Here is a 24,059-nt window from a genome sequence, read left to right as displayed (position 1 = left end):
CAGCCTCTACGTCGATGAGCTATCTCTTACCCAACGCCGTATAAACTTATGCTTACAATATGTCACCAAACTATATTCTAACGAGTGTAACCCTGCATTTAACTTTGTTTTTGTACTCCTATTTATGAGGATCTGTACAACAAAAAGTCTTCTCTTGTTCCACCTCTAGGAATAAGACTCAATCCTTTCCTTTCTGCTGCTGGCATTAAGCTAGAAAATATGTATCTTTCCCGTCTTCTTTCTTCTCCTCCTTGAAAATTAGTGAGGCCACAAACTGACCTAGCACTGACAACATATAAAAAATCTGAAACTAATGACTTACAATATAAACAAGAATTTAATCATTTAAAAAGTAAGTATAATACATACAAATCTTTATTTCCAGATGGATCCAAGGATCGTGGTGCAGTTACTTGTGCCACTGTCACTGGATCCAGAACAATATCTTCTCGATTGCCGTATTTTCACAGCAGAAGCTAACGCCTTATTAACAGCCTTAAAATATATTAATGATCATCCTAAATATAAACTTTACATAATCTTTACAGACTCTCTTTCTTGTCTTCAGGCTATTAAAAATCTTTCTTGTAAACATCCACTTTTAATTGAAATTATTGAATGATATAATGACCCTGCTACCGGCCAGGACATTATCCTCTGCTGGTTACCCAGCCATGTTAGAATCTCTGGTAACACGATGGCCGATTTTGCTGCTAAGGCAGCACTCAACAAATCTGTACCATCACTTCTTATTCCATACTCTGATTCCAAAGCTGGTTAGCTGGTTTTAACCAGTGGGACACCAAAGTAGGTATCAATTGCATGAAATAAAACCCTATGATGGTTACACCTACTTTGGCTGTCAGTCCAGATCTGAAGAGGTTATTTATTATGCGACGATGTCGATGTCGTATTGGCATATTAGATATACTCATGAATACTTGTTAAAAGGTGAGGATCCTCCGTTCTGTATCCTTTTTGATGCAAGAATCACGGTCAAGCATGTCCTGCTTGACTGTATTGATTTTTCCATAACAAGGGATAACTATAACTAAGGAAGCAAGGAATATGGCGATGGTTTTCCTCCAGTGTACCTGTGACCTCTTTGTGAGGTGTGAACCGATAACTCTCTTTGAATTCCTATTAAAAATAAAAAGATTACATAATTCTATATTATCCCTTTAAGAAATTCTTTTTACATAGGAGTGAAACTTATACATGGACAAACAGATTATAAATAGAGACAATACATTATTACTGTTATTAAGACAAGATGACATACAACAGTTAGACAGCACTAAAACCAATGATGTACCACTGAAAACAATGTCTTTTATTTTTTCCAATAGTAAAACGCTAAGGGGAAAGACATTTGGACATAACTTCAAACTGAGAACATGTACATGTAAACGACGATCGCATGGTAAAAGTGTATAAACAGGATTATTTAAAAAGCGATCAGGAACGTCCATATTCTGTATCTGAGCTAGTGACTTAAGTTTAAAGCTCGTGAATGGTTTTGAAGAGACATAATGAGATTTCCCTCCGGACTAGTTTGGTTTTTATGTGCATTGAAAAAGGACAATGCCAGCATTGACTACAGAAGATTAAAACGGACCGAACACAACTTTATAATTGCTCACAACAGAACCATCAATATTAATAGTTCAAACGCAGCACATCTTTCTGCCTGGGCGAACAAAGAGCCTTTATATTTCCTTAAGACAAGAAACACCATGGGAACGTTTCACCTTTCATCATTGCTTTTTAACATCGTATTTTGATCGATTAATACTAACGCTTGTGTAATCAGCTTCATAAAATGGAACATCATTAAGAAAATGAGAATCAGATTTGTGACGTTTCTCCAGGTGGCAATTCTGGCGATGACACTACAACATCAACATCAACAACAGTGCCTACTACAACAGCTACAACGCCGAGACGTAAGAGCTGTGTCATTTACAAATGTTATATTTGGGATTACACTTTCTCAGTAAAGTACATATTCTAGTGGAAGCCGCGGTGGTTGAGTGGGTTAGACGACTGACTTTGTGTGCTGGCGATTAGATAACTGACTCTTAGGGTGTGGGTTCAAATCCCCGATGGGACTCAACCCAACAGAAGTACTAGAATCTGTATTTTACCGAGAAAGTATAATCCTAAAGATAACATTTGTTACATTTGGCCACTTTCTAAATGACATTGTGTATCCAATGTGAGAAAAGAATGAAATGTTGTAAGAATACTTGTATACTATATACTAAGACGACATGTACGAATTATACAGAGAATGAGTATAATATACAGAGAGAATAACTGTGACATGTACAGATAATTAAGTCTGATTTAAGAAGATACTTAATACTGAGAAGGTTAGTGTGATACATTAATACATTTAGAGTGGAATATACAGATAAATAGTTCAATGTTCGGAAAGAATGATTGTGATATATAGAGACTATAAGTGCACTATACAGATTTTTTTTGGGTGGTAACCACAGAGAATACGGTTGATTCACAGGACTCCTATACTGAGAAAAAATATAAAATACTACGGCGAGAATAATTACAGAGAGAATAATTGTGGTATCTAAAGCAAATAAGGGTGATTCTAAAAGAACATAAGTGTGATATACTGATTACAGAGAGTATTGGTGTGATATATAGAATAGTGTAATGTACACAGAGTATATGTTTGATATTCAGGAAGAACATGTGTGCTATACAAAGGGACTAGGTGCGAAATAGGGGGAAAATATATGTGTGATGTACTGTGAGAATGAGTGTGATATACAGGGAGAATATGGATGATATAAATAGAGAATGAGTGTAACATACAGGGGTATTATGTGTGATTTACAGAGAGAATGAATGTGATATACAAGTAGAAAATTTACAATATACAGAGACATCTTAGACGACTATCATAAAAGAAATGAAACAACAAAGTTGCATTGATATGGTTTGTTTACAATTATTTTGCCCGCGTGTTTTATTTTTGCAAAACATTACACTGAATATTGAAGGTCATTTAAGAATTCTTGGTGTTTTTAGCGAGGTGCGGTCTGACAAACCCGATGCATCGCCGGAAGAGGATTGTGGGCGGAAGTGTTGCCGAGCCGGGGGCGTGGCCGTGGCTGGTGGGTGTGATGTCAATGTTTGAAATGGTTTGGCAGTGTAGCGGAACACTGATTCATCCACAGTTTGTTGTTACAGCTGCTCACTGCGTCTCCGGGTGAGTAACAAAGAATACACTTAATTTTGATGAATGCACTTATTGAACATGTGAATGCTTATTGTGTATACGTTGGAAGACAGCACAAGCTATTTTTATGTCATGAACATAGAATGTATTTTTCCCCTGGAAACGTCACGCTGGCCAGTCCTTGTTCATTTCCGTTTCTTCAAAACCATCTTTTGCCACCAACAACCACTACAGTAACGACATAAGGCGGTTGCAAGGATGGCCGAGGATTTAAAAAAACACAAATATATAAAAAACGTAAACGCATGAGAAAAGCCAGTCTCGTTATAGCCCAAGCTAGATTCCATTCTGCTTAAAAGGAAAAATAGGAAAAATATGGTGAAAATAAAATGAAAGGGTTGCTGCAAATCTGACGTGACACCACACGTTCACGAAAGGGATAAGCATATCCAGCCTTTTAGGCAGTGCCCGCCACTGGCCCGCATTGAACGAAAAATGGAGGTACTACGTCCATGCCAGAAGACAAACCAGACAATGAAGTGGTTGGCTAGAAAATACAGTGACAAAAAGCCATTTTACTATATGTTATTGTTTATAATCACGCCTGTAATGTATACGTGTATGTTGACAGCAGAGTAGGGGGGACATTATATATCCTTTGCAAGTGACCCAGAATCGATACATATATAATCAGTGTGACATTGTTAGTATGGCAATCCCGTGACGTGACAAGTATGGCAATCCCGCGTTAACTCTTTAACACAGGGACGGTGGGGTCACTCGCTCACTCTTCAAACACAATCTCTGCCAATACTTATACTATATAATCAGTGTGACAAGTATGGCAATCCCGTGTGATCTCTTTTAACACAGGGACGGTGGGGTCACTCGCTCACTCTTCAAACACAATCTCTGCCAATACTTATACTATACTATATAATCAGTGTGACAAGTATGGCAATCCCGCGTGATCTCTATTAACACAGGGACGGTGGGGTCACTCGCTCACTCTTCAAACACAATCTCTGCCAATACTTATACTATATAATCAGTGTGACAAGTATGGCAATCCCGTGTGATCTCTTTTAACACAGGGACGGTGGGGTTACTCGCTCACTCTTCAAACACAATCTCTGCCAATACTTATACTATATAATCAGTGTGACAAGTATGGCAATCCCGCGTGATCTCTTTTAACACACAGGGACGGTGGGTCACTCGCTCACTCTTCAAACACAATCTCTGCCAATACTTATACTATATAATCAGTGTGACAAGTATGGCAATCCCGCGTGATCTCTTTTAACACAGGGACGGTGGGGTCACTCGCTCACTCTTCAAACACAATCTCTGCCAATACTTATACTATATAATCAGTGTGACAAGTATGGCAATCCCGCGTGATCTCTTTTAACACAGGGACGGTGGGGTCACTCGCTCACTCTTCAAACACAATCTCTGCCAATACTTATACTATATAATCAGTGTGACAAGTATGGCAATCCCGCGTGATCTCTTTAACACAGGGACGGTGGGGTCACTCGCTCACTCTTCAAACACAATCTCTGCCAATACTTATACTATATAATCAGTGTGACAAGTATGGCAATCCCGCGTGATCTCTTTTAACACAGGGACTTATACTATATAATGGGGTGACTCGCTCACTCTTCAAACACAATCTCTGCCAATAAACACAATTTACTTACTATATAATCAGTGTGACAAGTATGGCAATCCCGCGTGATCTCTTTTAACACAGGGACGGTGGGGTCACTCGCTCACTCTTCAAACACAATCTCTGCCAATACTTATACTATATAATCAGTGTGACAAGTATGGCAATCCCGTGTGATCTCTTTAACACAGGGACGGTGGGGTCACTCGCTCACTCTTCAAACACAATCTCTGCCAATACTTATACTAATCCCGCGTGAATCAGTGTGACAAAACACATCTCTGCAATCCCGCGTGATCTCTATTAACACAGGGACGGTGGGGGTCACTCGCTCACTCTTCAAACACAATCTCTGCCAATACTTATACTATATAATCAGTGTGACAAGTATGGCAATCCCGCGTGATCTCTTTAACACAGGGACGGTGGGGTTACTCGCTCGCTCACTCTTCAAACACAATCTCTGCCAATACTTATACTATATAATCAGTGTGACAAGTATGGCAATCCCGCGTGATCTCTATTAACACAGGGACGGTGGGGTCACTCGCTCACTCTTCAAACACAATCTCTGCCAATACTTATACTATATAATCAGTGTGACAAGTATGGCAATCGCGTGTGATCTCTTTTAACACAGGGACGGTGGGGTCACTCGCTCACTCTTCAAACACAATCTCTGCCAATACTTATACTATATAATCAGTGTGACAAGTATGGCAATCCCGCGTGATCTCTTTTAACACAGGGACGGTGGGGTCACTCGCTCACTCTTCAAACACAATCTCTGCCCAATACTCTGTTGGATAGCTTGGAGGATACAGCGTCAGCTCGTATCGTCGAGGTCCCCGGTTCGATTCTAACTATTACAATTTACGAAACCCATTCCTCGCGGAGTTTCCGGCATTACTTCTCTGACCTACTTTTTTATGTTTACCAGTGAAATTGGTATTGGTTGATATGTGTTTTATAATCTGTTTACCCTTCCCATACTATTCTATGAGGTGGATTTGAACATTATTACCTAATCAGTTATATTGCTGAGTCTGGGACGAAGTTCCAAAGTCATGCAAGTTTCAGACATTTTACCACCTCAGTGAAACATGCGAAGATGATGCTATCAAAGAAACATAATTAGAGCGAATCTTGGATTCGAACCCACGATCGCAGATTTCCTGGAATACCGTTTACTTACCAACGACAATGACATGCTTATAAGAATCATTGAATTTCTTCGATATAGGTTTACTTGATGTTCACAACATACAACTTATGAATTGCTATTTGAAGGTGTCGTTACGACTGGATAATGTCCCTTTACCGAAGCAGCATCATTCCATATTTGATTATTTCTATAATTTTCGAGAAAATGTAAATCATCAACTCCTCAGATTAACCAGTCCCGATATTCGTTGACACTGATTTCATTGGACTTAATGGGACCCTCTATTATCGCGGTAGTTAATGTTGTCGCCATCGGGATTATAAACGTCTACTGACATTTGGCATATTATATACATTTTCATTTGACTAATGTTTAATCTTCATTTCTGTCACAAACAATGTGGCACATAGTCGCAACTCATTCAATATGATCGCAGCAATCCCGATTGTTTCGTTTGACTCGGAAATTGAAGCAGCTCTCTATTATCTCGGAATTGCTATTTTCATACTATGGCACGCGGTACAAGCAAATGACACTGTGAAAGATTTACTAAGACAAATAACGAATCTAAATAGTTATAGTATTAATTATTTAGGAATTGCATTAATATAATAGTAATATCATCCCTTTTTTAACCATAACATCTGAAACTTCTATTCATTTGGATACAACAATAACTTAACAAAATATTGTTTTGCCGCCTTAAAAAGTACCATACAATTTGCTGCCCTGTGCAGGGTGAAGTTGCATAAAACGTCACTTCCTGTTATATTTTTAGGACGGAATATATGCAAATGATCTTATAGCTGTCGCAGGATTACACTTGACGAAGTAAGTTTTGATTCGTGGTAGCTGTAATGGCTGTAGGGATCATACCAGAACTAACTGAAAAGATGAATACTTAATGTTTCTACGATTGGACATGACATTCCAATGAAATAAATGACCTTTTCAAGAGCGATGAATTTATTTTACGTAATTTGCATTTGCTGATGCGGGGCGTGGTGTTTCTGCTTTCACGATGTTTTCACGTGCCGCGATAATAGAGAGTTCCAGTATAACAATGAAAATTAAACGAAGGGTTTGAAATTAAGTGATGACAGCAGGTGTTCGCAAGAAGGGTAAACATGTCCTTGCTTACTGAAGACACTTTGTGTGGAATATATGTTAGGCTTATATGTCAACAAGACAAAACGTAACAGTTAGGTATGAAACGTAAATCCCTTTTTTCAGCACCCAGGTTTTACCGTCCAAAAGGACTTCAACATCAGAAACCAGTATGACATGTACAAAAACGACTTGGCCATACTCAAGCTCAGAGAGGTTACCGATACCATGCCCATATGTCTTGCTGGTATTCCTGAGCTGCAACCGACCATGGATACAATTGAGAGGAGCGGCGACTGTTGGTTCATGGGAAGGGGTTATCTGGGGAGCCTGCCTTAAAGGAACTCGCCAGTCGGGCAGGTAAATTTGAGAATCTGGCAGTCCATGTTGAAAATAACCCGTCTCGGGCTGTCGGACAGGTAGGTCTTTCGAACGCTAATTATTACAGTATATGTATCTTTTGTAGGTTGTTTAACTATACATTTGAAGTTTGTTTTGTTTAGTTTTATTGTGGGTGGGGTCGAGATATTTGGGTAAGGGTTTGTGTGAGTTTTTTGTGTCTATTTTTGGTTGGTTTTGGATTTTTGTTCATTCGATTTTATTTGGTTTTGTTTCAGTTTGTTGTTTTGTGTTTATATAATTATTTATTATTAATCTTGTGTTTCTTGATTTATATATTTATTTGTTTTCTGTTATTTTTGCGGAGGTTGTGGGGGTGGGGTTGGGTTGGGAGGTCGTGTTAGCGGCGATTGGATTTGGAGTTTGTTTTTTTCCTATATATTTTAGTTATTTTACTTTTATTTGGGGTGGTTGTTGGGCTTCAGGGAATATGTTTCGATCTTATTTTGACGGGGATGGTGGCGATTGGGAAGGGGAGGGGCTGCTGTTTTTCCCCACATCGTCATGTGATTGTTTTCTGTATGAGCTGTGCCAGTGTTACCAAATAGGTTTCCAGTCCCCTGAGGGGTCGTAAATCGCTGAGTAGTGTTAAGTTCCATGGGCACACGAGACATATATGATCATGGATTTGAACACCAGGTGTCCCTGGTTATGTGTCTTTGTTTGTCATCAGCATGCCCGTGCATAAGGGTTTCAATGAAGTGGTCAGTATCTGGCACCTGTGTCACCCCGGACTCTCCTCCTTATGGTGACACGACGTACTATAAATTAAACACCGTTAACCCTCTGTCACTGGCAGCCATTGTCTCCCTGTGCCCGAAACTCGTCTTTGTGCCCTGTCGCTACTGCACTTTATAAAACGATAGAACAGCTGGTCATCCATATGAATACCATTTCTTGCACTCGTGAGCTCAAAATTGAATCTTAAGTTGTCGGGATACACTAAAACATATTGTTGTCCCAGCATATTCAATTGTTATAGTGCTAAGGCGTGTCTTTAAAGAGCGTAATTGGACCTTGAAGGAGGATACTAACAAACCTATAGGTCTTAAATAAAGACCGAATGTCTCAAGCATCTACAAGATGGTTGTTGATCGACTACTTAGAGAACTCGGGCATATTTCCCGTAATCACTCGTACCGAGTGTAATTTAAAAAGAAGAACCACGAAATATAAAACCACCCGGAGACAGGACTTGTGACCTCAAACAGCAGATTCGTATTCCTGCGCGTATTAAACCTAACTTATCCAGCGGTAATAACATAACTACGCTATGGAAAATTGTACCTCGTAAAATCGCTTTAAAATACAACAAAAATACTTTTTTGGGAATAATATATTAACATTTGTTAATATGGTAAAAATGATCTTTTAAATGCAATATCATTGAACATAATTACAGCTGAAACGACGTCATTTGATCAAGTCAGTGCGCCGGAACATCGTTCATTCACGAGTGGCGTGTGTCTAGTGACGGATGACGGTGTAGTGTTGAAACACATTTGGGAAAAAAACTGTCAATTTTGGGGAAGTCAACGTTTAAATGTTTAAAAGTAAAATCTAAAAGACAACCAGCCCACGAATACATCTAGAAAAAGTTTTCTGTCAAGAAACTCAACAAGTTTGAAGATAAAACAACATTTTGTTCTGTGGAAGGCGTGTTACAGTCACGTCATTGGATGCAGTAGAGTGCAGCAGTTCCAAGAAGGATAACTCTAGTCGGAATCCGAGTCAATGTGAATTAGAGGCAACATGTTCAAGTGGATATGGTCATTTTTGTCCGAAAGAACCATTCAAGTTCGCATATGTCAAGAACTGTCAGGCGTGCATATGACTGAAAATCGTACCCCACAAGGAAGTGTAATAAGTCCAGTTTTATTTAATATTATGATCAATGACATTTTCGAGGACCTGCCTCTAAACATAAATGCAGCACAGTTTGCTGATGACGGATCGTTTTGGAGACGCTTTGGTAATTTTCAGTTTGTCATAGAATCTATACAAAACTGCTTAAGTAAAGCCAGTACATGGTGTTCAAAATGGGGGTTTAAGATTTCAAAATCAAAATCAGTGGCAATGATGATCACAAGACGTAAGATCCCTCATGATATCAGTTTAACTCTTGGACACCATAAACTGGAAATGGTGTCAGTGTTCAAATTTCTTGGTGTGTATTTTGATCAAAGATTAACATGGTCTCATCACATCACACATTTGTATAACACATGTAACAAGATCATCAATCTATTAAAGTGTATTTCAAAAACAAAGTGGGGCGCTGATAAGTCAACTATGTTATTGCTGTACAAGGCCCTTATCTTGTCCAGACTTGACTATGGTTGTCAGGTGTATATGTCGGCGGCTAAATGTCATCTTAATAAGCTTGATAAAATTCAGTCTAAAGCTTTGAGAATATGCGCTGGTGCATATTGTACAACTCCAACCTCAGCTCTTCAAGTTGAGTTTCAGAAATGCCCCTTCACCTTCGAAGACAACAGGTATCTTTGAAATATTTCTTGAAAATGAAAACCAAGAACAAACATCATGCAGTCACTGAGATTGTTAATGACTGTGTGGAATATGTCAAGTGTGACCGGACTCATGGCAAATTACCCTTTGGCTTGAATATTCAGAGATCAGCTGATCAACATGGTATTTACAACTGTAACCCAGTTGATCTTTCTGCTCCGCCTGTCACACCTCCGCGGGTTCTCCTGAAGCCTGGATTGAATTCTGAACTCAATTTAATCGTGAATAAGAGAATGGACCAAAACATAATAAAGGTGATATCTCAAGACTTTCGGTCTGAAAATTATTCTAATTTCACACATATATACACTGATGCATCGAAAGAACCATCCAATAATCGTACTGCTGGGGCTTTTTGGATACCCAATTTATCGATCGCTAAGGTGTTCAGATTCCCTGATTATCTTTCTGTTTTTGCAGCTGAACTTTTGTCCATTTTGCAAGCATTGAGATGGGTAGATGAACATGACCATGAAGCAATTATCTTTACAGATTCTATGGCAGCAATCAAAGCTATAGAAGCTGGTGCAAATGGATCTAGAGATGACATTGTGCATGAGATATTAAAGTTAGATACATCTTTAAACATGAAGTACATTGCATGCGACATTGTGTGGGTCCCAGCACATGTTGGAATGCATGGGAATGAGATTGCAGATAATTTGGCCAAATCCGGGTTACAGTTTCCTGAAGTTGATTTATTTAAATTTCAACCAATCCCTAAAGATTATGAAAATGTTTTATCGAAATCTGTTACAAGGAGTTGGCAACAGTTGTGGGATACAGGTTCTCCCGTCCGACATATGTACAAACTTAGATCATCACTAAAATCTGGTCATACAATTCGTCGTCGTAAAAGGCGTGATGAGGTTATTCTTTCACGTCTAAGACTTGGACACTGTGGGTTAAATGCCTACAGGAGTATTATAGATAAGACGGTCTCTTCTAAATGTAGCCATTGCAATTTGGAGACGCCTGAAAACATCGAACAGTATCTAATTACATGCCCTGGGCATAACAACATAAGACAAAATCTCAGAAGTGCTGTACTTGAGGTTGATGATGTATTCTCATTAGAAACAGTTTTGGGCCCCAATATCATGTATGGGTCTGTGCAACGGGCAGTTTTAGATTTTGTCTCGTCATCTGGAAAATATGATGTAATCTAGACAGGCTCTCGAATGGCTTAGACAGATTTAGTTCTGTGGTTTTAAATCATTTTAACACTCTGTCATCTGAACCTACTGCTTTTTTATTGAATGAGTATTTCATGTTTCAGAAATGGAAGTGATTACTTGAGGTTTTTAATCCGTAACACGAAGCAGAGGTTATTCCATATATGTATACATCTATCCAAATTAATAGTGTTGTCGTTTCTTTCTTTTTTCTTTTCTTTTATCTTAGCTAAACGAATCCTTTTGGCAATGAAATGACGTATGATTGTTTATTAAATCAAGTCAATGTGTTGGGCGCAAATAGGCCTCTTATTGGCCCACGTCGCCCTAAAACTATAAAACCAACCAACCAACGAGTCAATGTGAAGAATACACCTCTTTGGAGAAGATTGTCGACTGACAGAGGAGTCATTCGAGATGCTGAAGTGGAATACATCACCCTTAATTGGACCTGAGAATAGTGTTTGTACAGAATGAAGATTTACGGCATGCGACAAAACCCGTGACGTCAAGGTGGCAGACTGAGGCAAAGGATGAGAGGGCAGAGAGGTGGAGTTACAAGGGTTTGACAACAATTTATTGATGCACTGATGATGTTTCTCATTAATTGAAGAGTAACTGTTTATTGATTGAACATTTTTGTGCCCGGAAATTTGCATGATTGATGTGCTGGTACACCATTGTCAGAGAGGTTCTGGACGAGACGTTTTCGGGTTAGCCTAATGGCGGCCATGTTTTTTTTGTTGTTTTTTTAAGGTTATTTATTTTAAAAAGACTACTATTTATAAAGCAATTTATTGCAAAATAATGTCTAATAAAAAGAGTATTCGTATTTTTTAACATTTATGTTTTCTTTTTAAAATCTCGGAATGTGTGAGTACAGCACGTTGTAATTATCAACGAAACGGTTGTCAATGAACTTGGATCATGAAAAGTAGTTCCGTCAACCAATCACATTTCTTCTTTGCTTAACTGACCAATCAACGTTGAGAATCACTGAAAAGCACATGTACGAATATCACAAAAATAATCACCTGTTTATCCTAGACCGTATGGGTAATAATGTTGACTAATCGATGTCATTTTCATCTAATATGCTTCTAAACAAGTTTTGTTGAATAGGTTTTAATTTTCTTTTATAGGATAATGTCTTAAAATCTTAAAATTGAAGGATTATTGTATTATTAACAACGTTCCGTGAATACGTGTACGAACTGAATAGGCTTGTGTAAAATAGGTGAAACGTGAAATGTCTTAAACCGTATCACGAAGTTTTCTCATTAGTTAAACTCAGCTGTGGCATCGCTGTTATGCATAAAAATTGGTTCTAAATACATGATAGTGCGCTCGCATTCAATTAATATGCACACGGAATTGACATTGGACATTCAACTGTCGGTTCTTGAATAAGAAGGGACATGTACTCATATATTCTCCTTTGCCGATAGACTCATGAAGATCCGGGTTACAATTGATCTTCAGTAACCTTTGTCGTAAGAGGCGACCAATGAGATTGGGTGGTCAGGCTCGCTGACTTGGTTGACACATGGCATCGTATCCCAATTGCGTAGATCAATGCTCATGAGGATGTTGATCACTATAGATTGTCTGGTCCAAGCTCGATTATTTATCGATCTCCGCCATAAAGCTGGAATATTAATGAGTGCGGCGTACATCTACACTCACTCACTCACTCCTTAACTGATAGCCCATCTTGCTGCCAGACGTCGATAGACAATGCGCTCCTGTACCTTAAGTGAGTGAGTGGGTCAACTAGCGCTTTCAGCGGTATTCCAGAGGTGATGCATGTCATACACCAATACCCCTTCATTACATCCTCGCGGGTAAGGTGCTGACAAACCTAGAAACACAACGGGAGGAACCGGGATTCGAACCTACAATCATAGGTTACCGAAAGGACGCATCCCTGTTGCGGCGCCATAACCCTTCCCCGCCTGTATGTTAAGTCTATGTTAAAGTATAAGGTACTGTCATCGTATTCCTAACCTCGCTCCAGTGTTCAAATGGAAGTCACATTTCAACATGCATTGATAGAACTTTTTGAACTGTACGAAGTGTTGACAGTGTACGTATTGTTTGTTCTTGCGTAGCTGCTTCATACGGGACGACGAGGCAGGTCCATGCAGATCTCGTTGGATATCGAGATTGCGGCGAGATGTTGCACACAAAGCTGGATGAGAGCATGATCTGTTTGCAAGATGGCGAGAACGGTCCGTGTGAGGTACGTCATACACACAGTCCCTCGATATAGTCAAATATCTTTGTCTCGAACATACGCTTGCTTCGAAGTAAAAACAAGTTCGCGCATCATCATAACGTACCAGACCTGTCGAACCTCTGATTTCTCGAAGTATTTACGAAGATCTCCCCTTCAACTTCGACACAAGGATGTTTGGTTATATGAGAATATAAGCACGTGTATATATTCGCCAGTATACTGAGGGGATGTGTTTGACGAATTGGGGACGTATACCTGTGGTTATAAAGCCGCAAATTTAGTCATATCGGCGACGCGCAAGCGTCAAGTGGTGGTGAAGTGGTGCCTTTTGTTAGTTTTAGATTTTATGAATAAAATTTCTTTGCGTTTCCATGGCAAAATGTTTGACTTCGACTGAAATTGGTGGTAGTGCTTCTTTCTGCAGCAGAACTTTAAAACCTGTCAATACTCTCCTTCCAATTTGCTATATACACGCCCAAACATTTGACATAATCATAACTAGTACACATATTCATGAAGAGTATTTTGCCATTGCGGGGGATATTGATAATATGCTTGATATGACAATGAATGAAACCGGTGAGGCAAAACATGAATCACTTTAATGATTAAATGATTTAATTTGTAAGCTACTGTTTTATGAAAACTATTTTTAAACTATTGATCGTCAAAATGAACAAACGCCGTGAATGTTGGAATCACAATAAAACCCAGGGTTCATTCCTAATTTGGGTCTCAAAGGTCTGTTGAATGGGTAAATATCTTCACATTCTCAAATCCTATCGATTTGTACGGAGGCGACATCAGTTTCGAGTTTTGGTTGTTTTTCAGGGCGATGCTGGCGGTCCCCTGTCTTGTCGGTACAATGGCGTGTTCTACCTCACTGGAGTCATGTCTAGGCTGGGTAGGCTGGGTGAGGACTGCGACGTCAGTGTCAACCCAAGTGTCTTCAGGCTTTTCACCTACTACTATCCTTGGGTGGCGGCCATAATACCATATTGGTACTAGAGGAAGTCTCCTTGAAGAATTTTAACGGTTTGGAACAATCTCAATTTTGGATATTCTACAAGAGATTCGTTGATATCTTTGGGATTCAAGTCACATTACAACTAACAACATCACGAGGTTAAAATGTTTTAAAACGATTCAGTTGATGTATTATAAAAACAGGACAGTCGTGGGATACTTGATCTGAGACTCCGAGAGACTTCAAATTGGAAACAAACCAAAACGTTCCTGAATGCGTTGAAACTTACATCATGTCGCTAGATATATTAAAACGATGCGCATTGGCAAGTTGTTTTGTTTTTATTTATTCTAAGAAAAATTAACTACAGTAGCGAAGGTGCTGATACCATTTCCTTAACCAATAGAAATACATGTATTTGCTCAAAGAAGAGTCCAGTGTTCATATCAGACAATATTATAAGCCTGTTTATGAATCAATATCACACTGTGATGATACAAGGTGTTCGTGAAAAAGTGTGATTATCTTGCTCCACCAGAACAGGAATTGTGTGAAGATAAAGGTAAACATATTTTAAAGTTGATATTCCGTTTGTATAAATGTTACTGCCAAAATATTGTTTCTTGTTCGTTGAGGCATTAACAGGTGATTCAGCAGACTCTGGCTCTGACTCTTCAGATACACTCACCTATAATTCTATAATAAGAGGCGATTACAGAAATACGATTAGATACCGAGTAATGAATGGATAATAAATAGGACAGAGGTGTGTTGTAAGGATGAAGACACCCTAGAAAGACGAGGCTTAAACACGAACATTTCAGACAACTATAAGGAGTCGTGATTGGTCATACATTTGTTTAGAAGGCGTGGCGAGGTCCTAATCAATCTCTCAGTCTGAGAGAGTCATGATCACTTCTGTTCAAGCTCTACGGATAACACAGTACACGGCGTAATGTCTCTTGGTCAAGTTTACAGTGCATTGGTGACAGAGGTTGGTGTGTGGACGTATGGGCTGGTTTGGGTTAGAGGGATCGGGACTGACCATTGCTTTCTGTTGATGTTTACCGTGCAAAGTGCAGTGTTTTGGGAATTTTGGGATCGTTTGATTCTGGTCTGAAACTCTTAATTTTTCAAGGGTCATCTTTCTCCTCATCTTGGAGAGTATCCCTACTTGATATGGCAAGTACGCTTTTCCAAAAATTGGTATAGGACCTGCCTTTGCCGGAGGTACCCGGAGGGAAATGAATATGCAGGAGAACTAATTAATATGGTAATGAATGCAGCACGTCACATGTCAGAGTGAGTGAATGAGTTAAGATTTAACGTCACATCGGCAATTTTTCAGCCATATCGTGACGAGAATAAATTGGACATTTATAAACAACATGTATATATTATAAAATCTGTCGTGAAAGGACAGTGAAACCACTAGACTATCACAGACACAAAAATAAAACTAGTATCTATATATCTCTACAACTGGATTTCTAATTAGGACAATACAATTAAAACAGGCTATAGATCGCCAACAACTGAAGGTAGATCACCATCCTAGGGACCACAGGTCCGAAAGGGGAAAGGAACAGTATTTCATCGAATGTGCTCATGCCTATTTGAAAGAAGGCCCTCATGAAACGAAAACAAAGCATACAAGCATAGTCAATGAAGGTCTTAAAAATCGACTAGGCTGAAAAACCTGTTTCAAAAAGCGCACACTCACCAGTTACGAGTTGATGACGTGACCCCATTCGCTGTGCGGAGAGGGTTATGCATGGCTCACTACTGTTTGGCCAGGCTGAATACAAACCTTTTTCATTCATCTCGCATAGCACTGCCTGTACACTGTTAACCTCCCGTCAATAGACCACGGGTAGAGTTTCATTTACCCTAAAAACCTACAACTTAGTAAATAAATGGATTCGTTTATAGGTATACTAAAGTGTGACTGTCAGCTTGAGTTTTAGCCTTTCACCTCCTGAGAATCAAGTCTTGATTTTGACTGAAAAGACTACCATTAATTTTTCTCTGAGGCTCTTTTTCAATACATAATGAAATAGCCCTTATATATGAATACATATCTAACCATTCATAAGTTTTTCAGAGGATTTTCCCTTATTTCAGTCAACTGTTTAAAGGTACTGATATACACTAAATCGAAATTCGTAATGTTGAAGATACTATAAGAACATTTCTTTCAGTTCGAATTTTGAAGAGTCCTGCAAAATATAAGTTGCTAATTACAGTCCGTTTGAGTCAGAAACGGACCGATGAATTGCAAATTTTATCATTGTACAAAATTGCAACATAAATATAAATAGTACACATGTTTATCATTTACTAATACCCAACAGCTTTCTTATGTTTGAAAATTGTCCGGACTCCACCAAAAAAGTTGTTTAAGAAACTATCATCATTGAAAACGCAAAAGTTGTTATCTGTCGCGGCGGGGTGAAACCGCAGAAACGGAACAGCCTCTATCTCGTCGTGCACGGGATACACATGCCTGATGAAAAATGAAGTTGAATGCTGACGTGAAACAGTTGATGATTAAAGTGTACGATTTTTTTCCGTGCTGAAGCCGAAAGGGGCAAACCATTTTATGCCATTAATAAATTCCGTAAGCGGGCAGCAAAAGCTTTAGGAGTATCAGCAAAGGTACTGACAAATGTTCTGGAACACAAACATTGTAAGGGTGATGCGAAGCAGGTAGGGGTCGTGTCAAAATCACACAAATTAAAACATTTGGACAACTTTCAAAAGAACCTTGTAAGGCACTCTATCAACAAGCTCTATTCTGAAAACAAATACATGTTGCTGAAAATTTTAAAAAAGCATTTGAAGCAAGAACACAACCCCAGAGTATCAAGGTACACACTTACACTCTTTCGGGTATCGTTATAAGAACATTTTGGGGAGAATAGGTGAGTACTCTGTGAACGCCCTGATATCGTTCGCTTGAGAAATAATTTTCTCAGGGTTATAAAGAAGCACGAGGAAGGGTTCGAGCCAGTGTACTTGGATGAGAGCTGGGTCAATCCCTCGCACACTGCCAGCAGTCAGTGGGTACCCGATGGGGGTGATAAGGGGTCACGTAGAAAGCTGCCTCTAGGGAAAGGAGAGAGACTAATCATTCTCCATGTTGGTTGTTCCAGCAAAGGCTTTCTCCCAGGCTGCGACTTGGTATTCAGGGCAAAGTCCACAGATAACAGAGACTACCATTCCGAGATGAATGGTGCGGTTTTCCTCGATTGGGTTTAAAACAAGTTGGTACCAGCTCTACCAGAGAATTCTTTTATCGTAATGGACAATGCCCCATACCGCAGCGTGCAGGACCCCGACAGCAAAGCCCCGACATCGAACAGTCGAAAAGGTGATATGATATCATGGCTCGACAAATTTCAGATCGCACGGCCTTCAAAGGCAACGAAGCCTCAGCTATATGAGATCATAAAAACCCACCTACAAAGTTGACAGTTACATAAAAAGTAAGGATCACGATATTCTGCGACTTCCACCCTATCACTGTGACCTTAAGCCTATTGAAATGATATGGGGTATTGTCAAAAGAGATGTTGCCAGATCAAACACAACTTTTAGATTACGTGACGTAGAGGTTTTGGTTAAGGAATCCCTTAACAAAATCACGACTAAAACTTGGCAAAACTGTGTCAACAAGGTAGCTAACGTCATTGAACAAGGTTACTGGTCTCGGAATGGCTTACAACAGGCAACTGTGGCACCACTTGTCATCCCTTTAAGTCGTGACTATGACACTACGACAGACGAAGAACCGACAGGTCTCCCGGAATAGATTTTGAGATGTCCCCCGCCATGACTGGCTGTTCCGTTTCTGCGGTTTCACCCCGCCGCGACAGATAACAACTTTTGCGTTTTCAATGATGATAGTTTCTTAAACAACTTTTTTGGTGGAGTCCGGACAATTTTCAAATATAAGAAAGCTGTTGGGTATTAGTAAATGATAAACATGTGTACTATTTATATTTATGTTGCAATTTTGTACAATGATAAAATTTGCAATTCATCGGTCCGTTTCTGACTCAAACGGACTGTATATATGAACTAAATACGAATATAAAACGTGTATATAGTTAATACGTACCATACTGTGTAACTGTACAAGTATAATACATTACAACACAACACAACACAATACAATATAGCTTATCAAAGTCTCACCATTTTCACAACAGAGTTTATAATACAGCATTGAGTATTTTGAAACGTAAAGGTACAAATGCCACCCAAAAGGGTTATGAGAGCCTATGTTCTAAAATGATAGTTAAGCTTCACTGATCACAAGTATAGTTATGCTAGACGGAACATATCATCTGTATACATATAGCCATTCAAGGCGATGGAAAAATGGTTTCGTTTAATGGCAGGTTGGAATTCCACATACACACATACATTCATTCATTCATACATACATACATCACACCACAACATAAAACTCATCGCATCGGTTGCTTTCTACAAGGTCTAGCTCTATTTGCATTTTAATATATAATGTCAATCCCTTGTCAAACATCCTTTGAAAACACTTAGCGCGCAATAGTTCTGTCAATCGAGAATTTATTATCAGAGACATCCCATCACCCTTTTTGGATTTAGCAGTGAATCTAAACTAAGACTTGAACAATGACTCTTCAAACCCGTAAGTCATATTTTGTCATATATGTTCAACTATTTAAATGTTATTAGATTGTATTGACAGTTATGGATAAATATGCAACAATTAATAATTATTGTTTTAGTGAAGCAGTATATGTTACAAACGAAAATATGTATATCTCCCATTCAAAAAGTGTTTAAAACCATGTATAGAAGCTATTTTATCTCTAGCGGGATGTATAGAAACGTTGTTTATTTCATCACCTTGAAATGCGCACACATGCGGGACAGAATGTTCCAGAAAAGGTAATCTATCCCCCACACCAGGGAGAACGCTCCAGCAGCGAGAAGTGCACCAAGTCCTTTTCCAGAAATGAAGACATGAAAAAGCACAAATGTCCCTTCTCGCAGCAACGCCTTTCGGAATTCCGATGTAGCGTAAGTATTGAAATAGATATAGTCTAGAGAGAGAGACCATTGTCCTTTTTTTCACATACTTACAACCGTGCTATAACGCAAGGTGTACTTTCACATGCCTTTTACCTGTGATGTGTAAACGAAATAGTTATTTCATCATATGATAAGATTTATTTTTAAACATGGAGGCGAATGTCATGTTATTGTGCTTCAACACATTACTTTGGCATATTATTATTACATGTGGGTTAGGAATTGAATTAAATATATGTAAGGATGATATTAAGACCTTACACTTACCGCTGTTATTTACAGAAATGTCCCTAAAACGTTCTGTTCTTCTGGTGCGCTGGGAGTACATCTTCGACAGTGTCATTGTAGTGGTAAGTTTCAAACGCTAATCTAAAATTTCCATTACCCAAGAGGTAACGGTTGAATTATGTTATTTAAAATAAATCCTTATATTAGAGCCTACAACAGTTTCAGTTTATAATGTTAACTCTATCACAGTAACAGTTAAAGGGGTCGGTGTGAATGAGGTTCACGTCTCAATGCATATGCAGGGCTAGATATGCTATATGAGATGTGTTGTATACAACTCAACAAACCCTACATCATCGACCTCAACAAATCCTACACCGTCGACTTCAATAAATCATACATCGTCGACCTCCTCGGGAGTACATGCGGGAATGGATCATGCTCGAGGTATAGTTGTATACTGTTTTAAAGCTAATATTTTGTCTAGAACTATCATCCAACTATTGCTAAACTACGCCTTTAGTTACTGAGTTATGTACTATATTGAGTCTGTACTTAACCTAGTATTCATCATGAATTCGTTTGCCTTTCAATAGCTTCCCGTGCAACAACCGAAGCCTGTACCTGTCGTACGTGTCATAGGCATTTCGAGGACAGGTTGTCTCTCTACCGTCAGCAGATGACAGAAGGACACCGGCACCTACCTTCACAGTCTGGTAGTGGGTATAGCTCAAACCATGCCCATGGGGAGAGGGTCCTGCCCCATGGAAAGACGAAGATAGTGGCCAGGTGAAGGAGCCCGGACTTCAGGAAGCCTATGACCTAAATGCTCCCTTTATCCTCGCCCGGGACCAACACGGGGATGTGATGTCAACGTTCAACGTCTCGGTGACTTATTTGTTTAGTGTAGGTGAGTTGATGAAACGCGCTAGGGATATTTATCAAACCCTAAATGATAGTTTTAGGCTCAGTATAGTGTTCGGTGTCATCCTGCATCACGTGAAGACAGGGCGCTATCGCTATTTCCACCCCTTTGCTGTCGATCCTTTGTCGATTGTCTAGTCCTCTCTACATCACTGTGTTCAAAGATCTCGAACGGTTGCTCCAGAGACTAGAAAGCCTAGATGTCATGCCTTTTGTAATGAAACAACGTCCCGATACGAAATGGAAACCTGTGTTCATTAGTAATGTAAACTTCTTTGTGTACAGAACCAGTTTTCCTCTTGGCGACCCCCTACTGCTCTCCCTGATTACATTAACATCATGAAGCCATTATAGCATTAGATTGTAATTATTGTGGTCAACGTTATGAGGACCAGTTGTGTGTTTTCCGGTGTTTGGCTCTGCCTTCGGTTCGAGCATCTTTAGAAAAGACTATCAAACAACTCAGTGGGTGGTGTACTGTCGGGATAACCATGTTCTATCATTGAAAGGCGTTCGTCCCGATCAGTACACCAGTCTCTCGCCATATCAGCTGTCTCACTTTGAATCTTGTTTCAGTGTGACTGTTACCGTGTTTAGTCTCGATGTCACAGGAATAGCTCAACCCGTGTATAAATCTTGCAGTCAATTTCAGGAACACATGTATTAAAATAAATCAAAAACTCACTTGTCCCTCATCACCAATATTAAGGTGTATTGTAACCGCTACCAATGTCCCACATGTGACAGTCTCTTTCATCGCAAAGACAAGTGTAACGAACACCACCGCCACTGCACCGTTCAGACGTCTTTGCAGTTTCCGGGTGGTTTCCACCACACTGTAAAGACTGTTTTTGAGGAGTTGGAAGAGAACGACTTATTCATCGAACCTGAAGAGAGATATTTTCCATGGTTCGTGGTGTTTAATTTTGAATGTTCACTCACCCAGAAACTGAGATGGATGCAAGAACACCACCCCATATCTGTCAGCGTATGTTCCAATGTGGAGGAGGATCAGGGTGTCCCACAAGGCAGTATTTTGTCTGTCACACTGTTTAGCATCAAGATCAATAGTTTATCAACGGTTTTAAATGATTCAGTTGATGTATCATTATTTGTGGATGATTTCAATATTTCTTGTCGTGGTAAAAATATGCATACTATTGAACGGCAACTGTAGTTGTGTTTAAACAAAATAAATAAATGGTGTCTTGAAAACGGCTTTAACTTTTCTAAATCAAAAACTAATTGTATACATTTTTGTAGAAAATATAAGCCTCATAAGGACCCAGAACTATCTTTAAATGGCACTCCCATCAAAGTTGTAAAGGAGGCCAAATTCTTGGGCCTAATTTTCGATTCCCATTTAACATTCCTGCCACATATTAAATCCCTTAAAGCTAAATGCCTGAAGGCACTCGATTTGTTAAAGGTTGTCTCCAATTCAAAGTGGGGAGGGGATCAATCTACCCTCCTTCACTTACACAGATCATTGGTGCGATCTAAACTTGATTATGGCTTGATCGTATATGGCGGAGCCTGCAAAAGCAACCTTAAACTACTTGATTCTGTTCACCACCAAGGTCTAACTTCTCCAGTTGAAAGTCTCTATGTCGAGGCAGATGCGCCTTCTCGTTCCCAACGCCGTTTTAAATTATCTTTACAATATATTACCAAACTATATTCTAACGAGTCTAACCCTGCATTTAACTGTGTCTTCAATCCTCTTTATGAGGATTTGTATAACAAAACGTCTTCTCTTGTTCCGCCTCTTGGACACAGAATTAAACCAGTCATTGCTGCTGCCGGAATTGAGCTGGAGAATATATCTCCTTCTCGTCTTCTTTCTTCTCCTCCTTGGCAATTGGCAATTGGTGAGGCCAGACGTTGACTTAGCATTAACCACATTTAAAAAATCCGAAACTAATGATTTACAGTATAAACAAGAATTTAGCCAATTAAGAAATAAATATAATACATATAATCCTTATTTACTGATGCATCCAAGGATGGTGGCGCGGTGGCTTGTGCCACTGTCATTGGATCCAGAACAACATCTTCTCGACAACCAAATAATAGCTCTATTTTCACAGCAGAAGCTAACGCCATATTAACAGCTCTTAAATATATAAATAAACACCTTAAATATAAACAATACATAATCTTTTCTGATTCTCTTTCGTGTCTTCAGGCTATTAAAAATCTTTCTTGTACACATCCACTTTTATTAGAAATTATTGAATTGTACAATGAGCTTGCTACTGGCCAATGCGACATCGTCTTTTGTTGGTTACCCAGCCACGTTGACATTTCTGGGAATACACTGCTGATCTTGCTGCTAAGGCAGCACTCAACAAATCTGTGACGCCACTTCTTATTCCATACTCTGATTACAAAGCTAGCATTAGATCTTACATCCGTGATCTGATGCAGAAGAAGTGGGACACCCAGGTGGGTATTAATAAATTACATAAAATAAACCCCTATATTGGTTACACACCTACTTAGGTTGTCAACCCAGATTTGAAGAGGTCATCATGCGACGATGTCGTATTGGCCATACAAGATATACTCATGAGTACCTATTGAAAGGTGAGGATCCTCCGTTTTGTATCCCTTGTGATGAAAGAATCACGGTCAAGCACGTCCTGCTTGACTGTGTTGAATATTCCATCACAAGGGTTATCTCTTTCAAATCACAAACTATGAAGGATCTTTTTAGTAATATAAGTTCTCATTTAATTATTGCCTTTTTAAAAAAATTAGACGTGTTAACTGATTTGTAAATAGATACATATTTTATTATTGGTAGTTTAGATTAGTAACTGAGATTGTTAGTGGCTGTACCCTCAAAGGGGGTTGAAGTAGCGTTAAATTATTGTCCTCCTGAGAGAGTACGTAAGTCCCAAAACTTTCAAAGTTAAATTTTTGCTTACCTGATTTTTAAACGTAGTATATTTGTTCCTTTAAATTTCGGCTAAACTTGTCCTACAATCGCCAATGGCTGAAGGGATGGTGTAAATCCAACTAAGGTCCAAGCAGGTAGCAAAGGCACTGTAAGTCCCCATAGTCCCTAGTATGGTGATCTACCATCAGTTGTTGGCGATCTATAGCACAATTTTACATTGTATTGTCCAGAAATAATTTTCTACTTTTAAAGATATATGCTAGCTAGTTTTAACTCAATCTGTGATAATCTAGTGGTTTTACTGTCCTTCGTTGACAGGGTTCTATATGTATATATTATAAATTTAGAACTAGTTTTAGTCACAATATGGCTGAAATATTGGCGATGTGACTTTAAATCCTAACTCACTCACTCCAATGTGGAGGGGTATACTTCACCCCACTGCATCGT

The 24,059-nt window shown here is 39.1% G+C and overlaps 1 long non-coding RNA gene across 1 annotated transcript; it reads left to right on the top strand.

Moving 5' to 3' along the window:
- The first annotated feature begins 7,293 nt into the window (after nucleotides 1–7,293).
- On the top strand, nucleotides 7,294–14,649 carry LOC124274658. Its single transcript, XR_006897995.1, has 3 exons — nucleotides 7,294–7,518; nucleotides 13,373–13,503; nucleotides 14,332–14,649. It is a non-coding gene; the product is annotated as an uncharacterized LOC124274658 (long non-coding RNA).
- Nucleotides 14,650–24,059: the final 9,410 nt, after the last annotated feature.

Source organism: Haliotis rubra, unplaced genomic scaffold (genome assembly GCF_003918875.1).
Source record: "Haliotis rubra isolate DU_JTF1 unplaced genomic scaffold, ASM391887v1 Scf193, whole genome shotgun sequence".
Classification (NCBI taxonomy): Eukaryota; Metazoa; Mollusca; class Gastropoda; order Lepetellida; family Haliotidae; genus Haliotis; species Haliotis rubra.
Note: the sequence above shows the minus strand (reverse complement) of the source record. Positions and strands in the feature narration are given on the sequence as shown.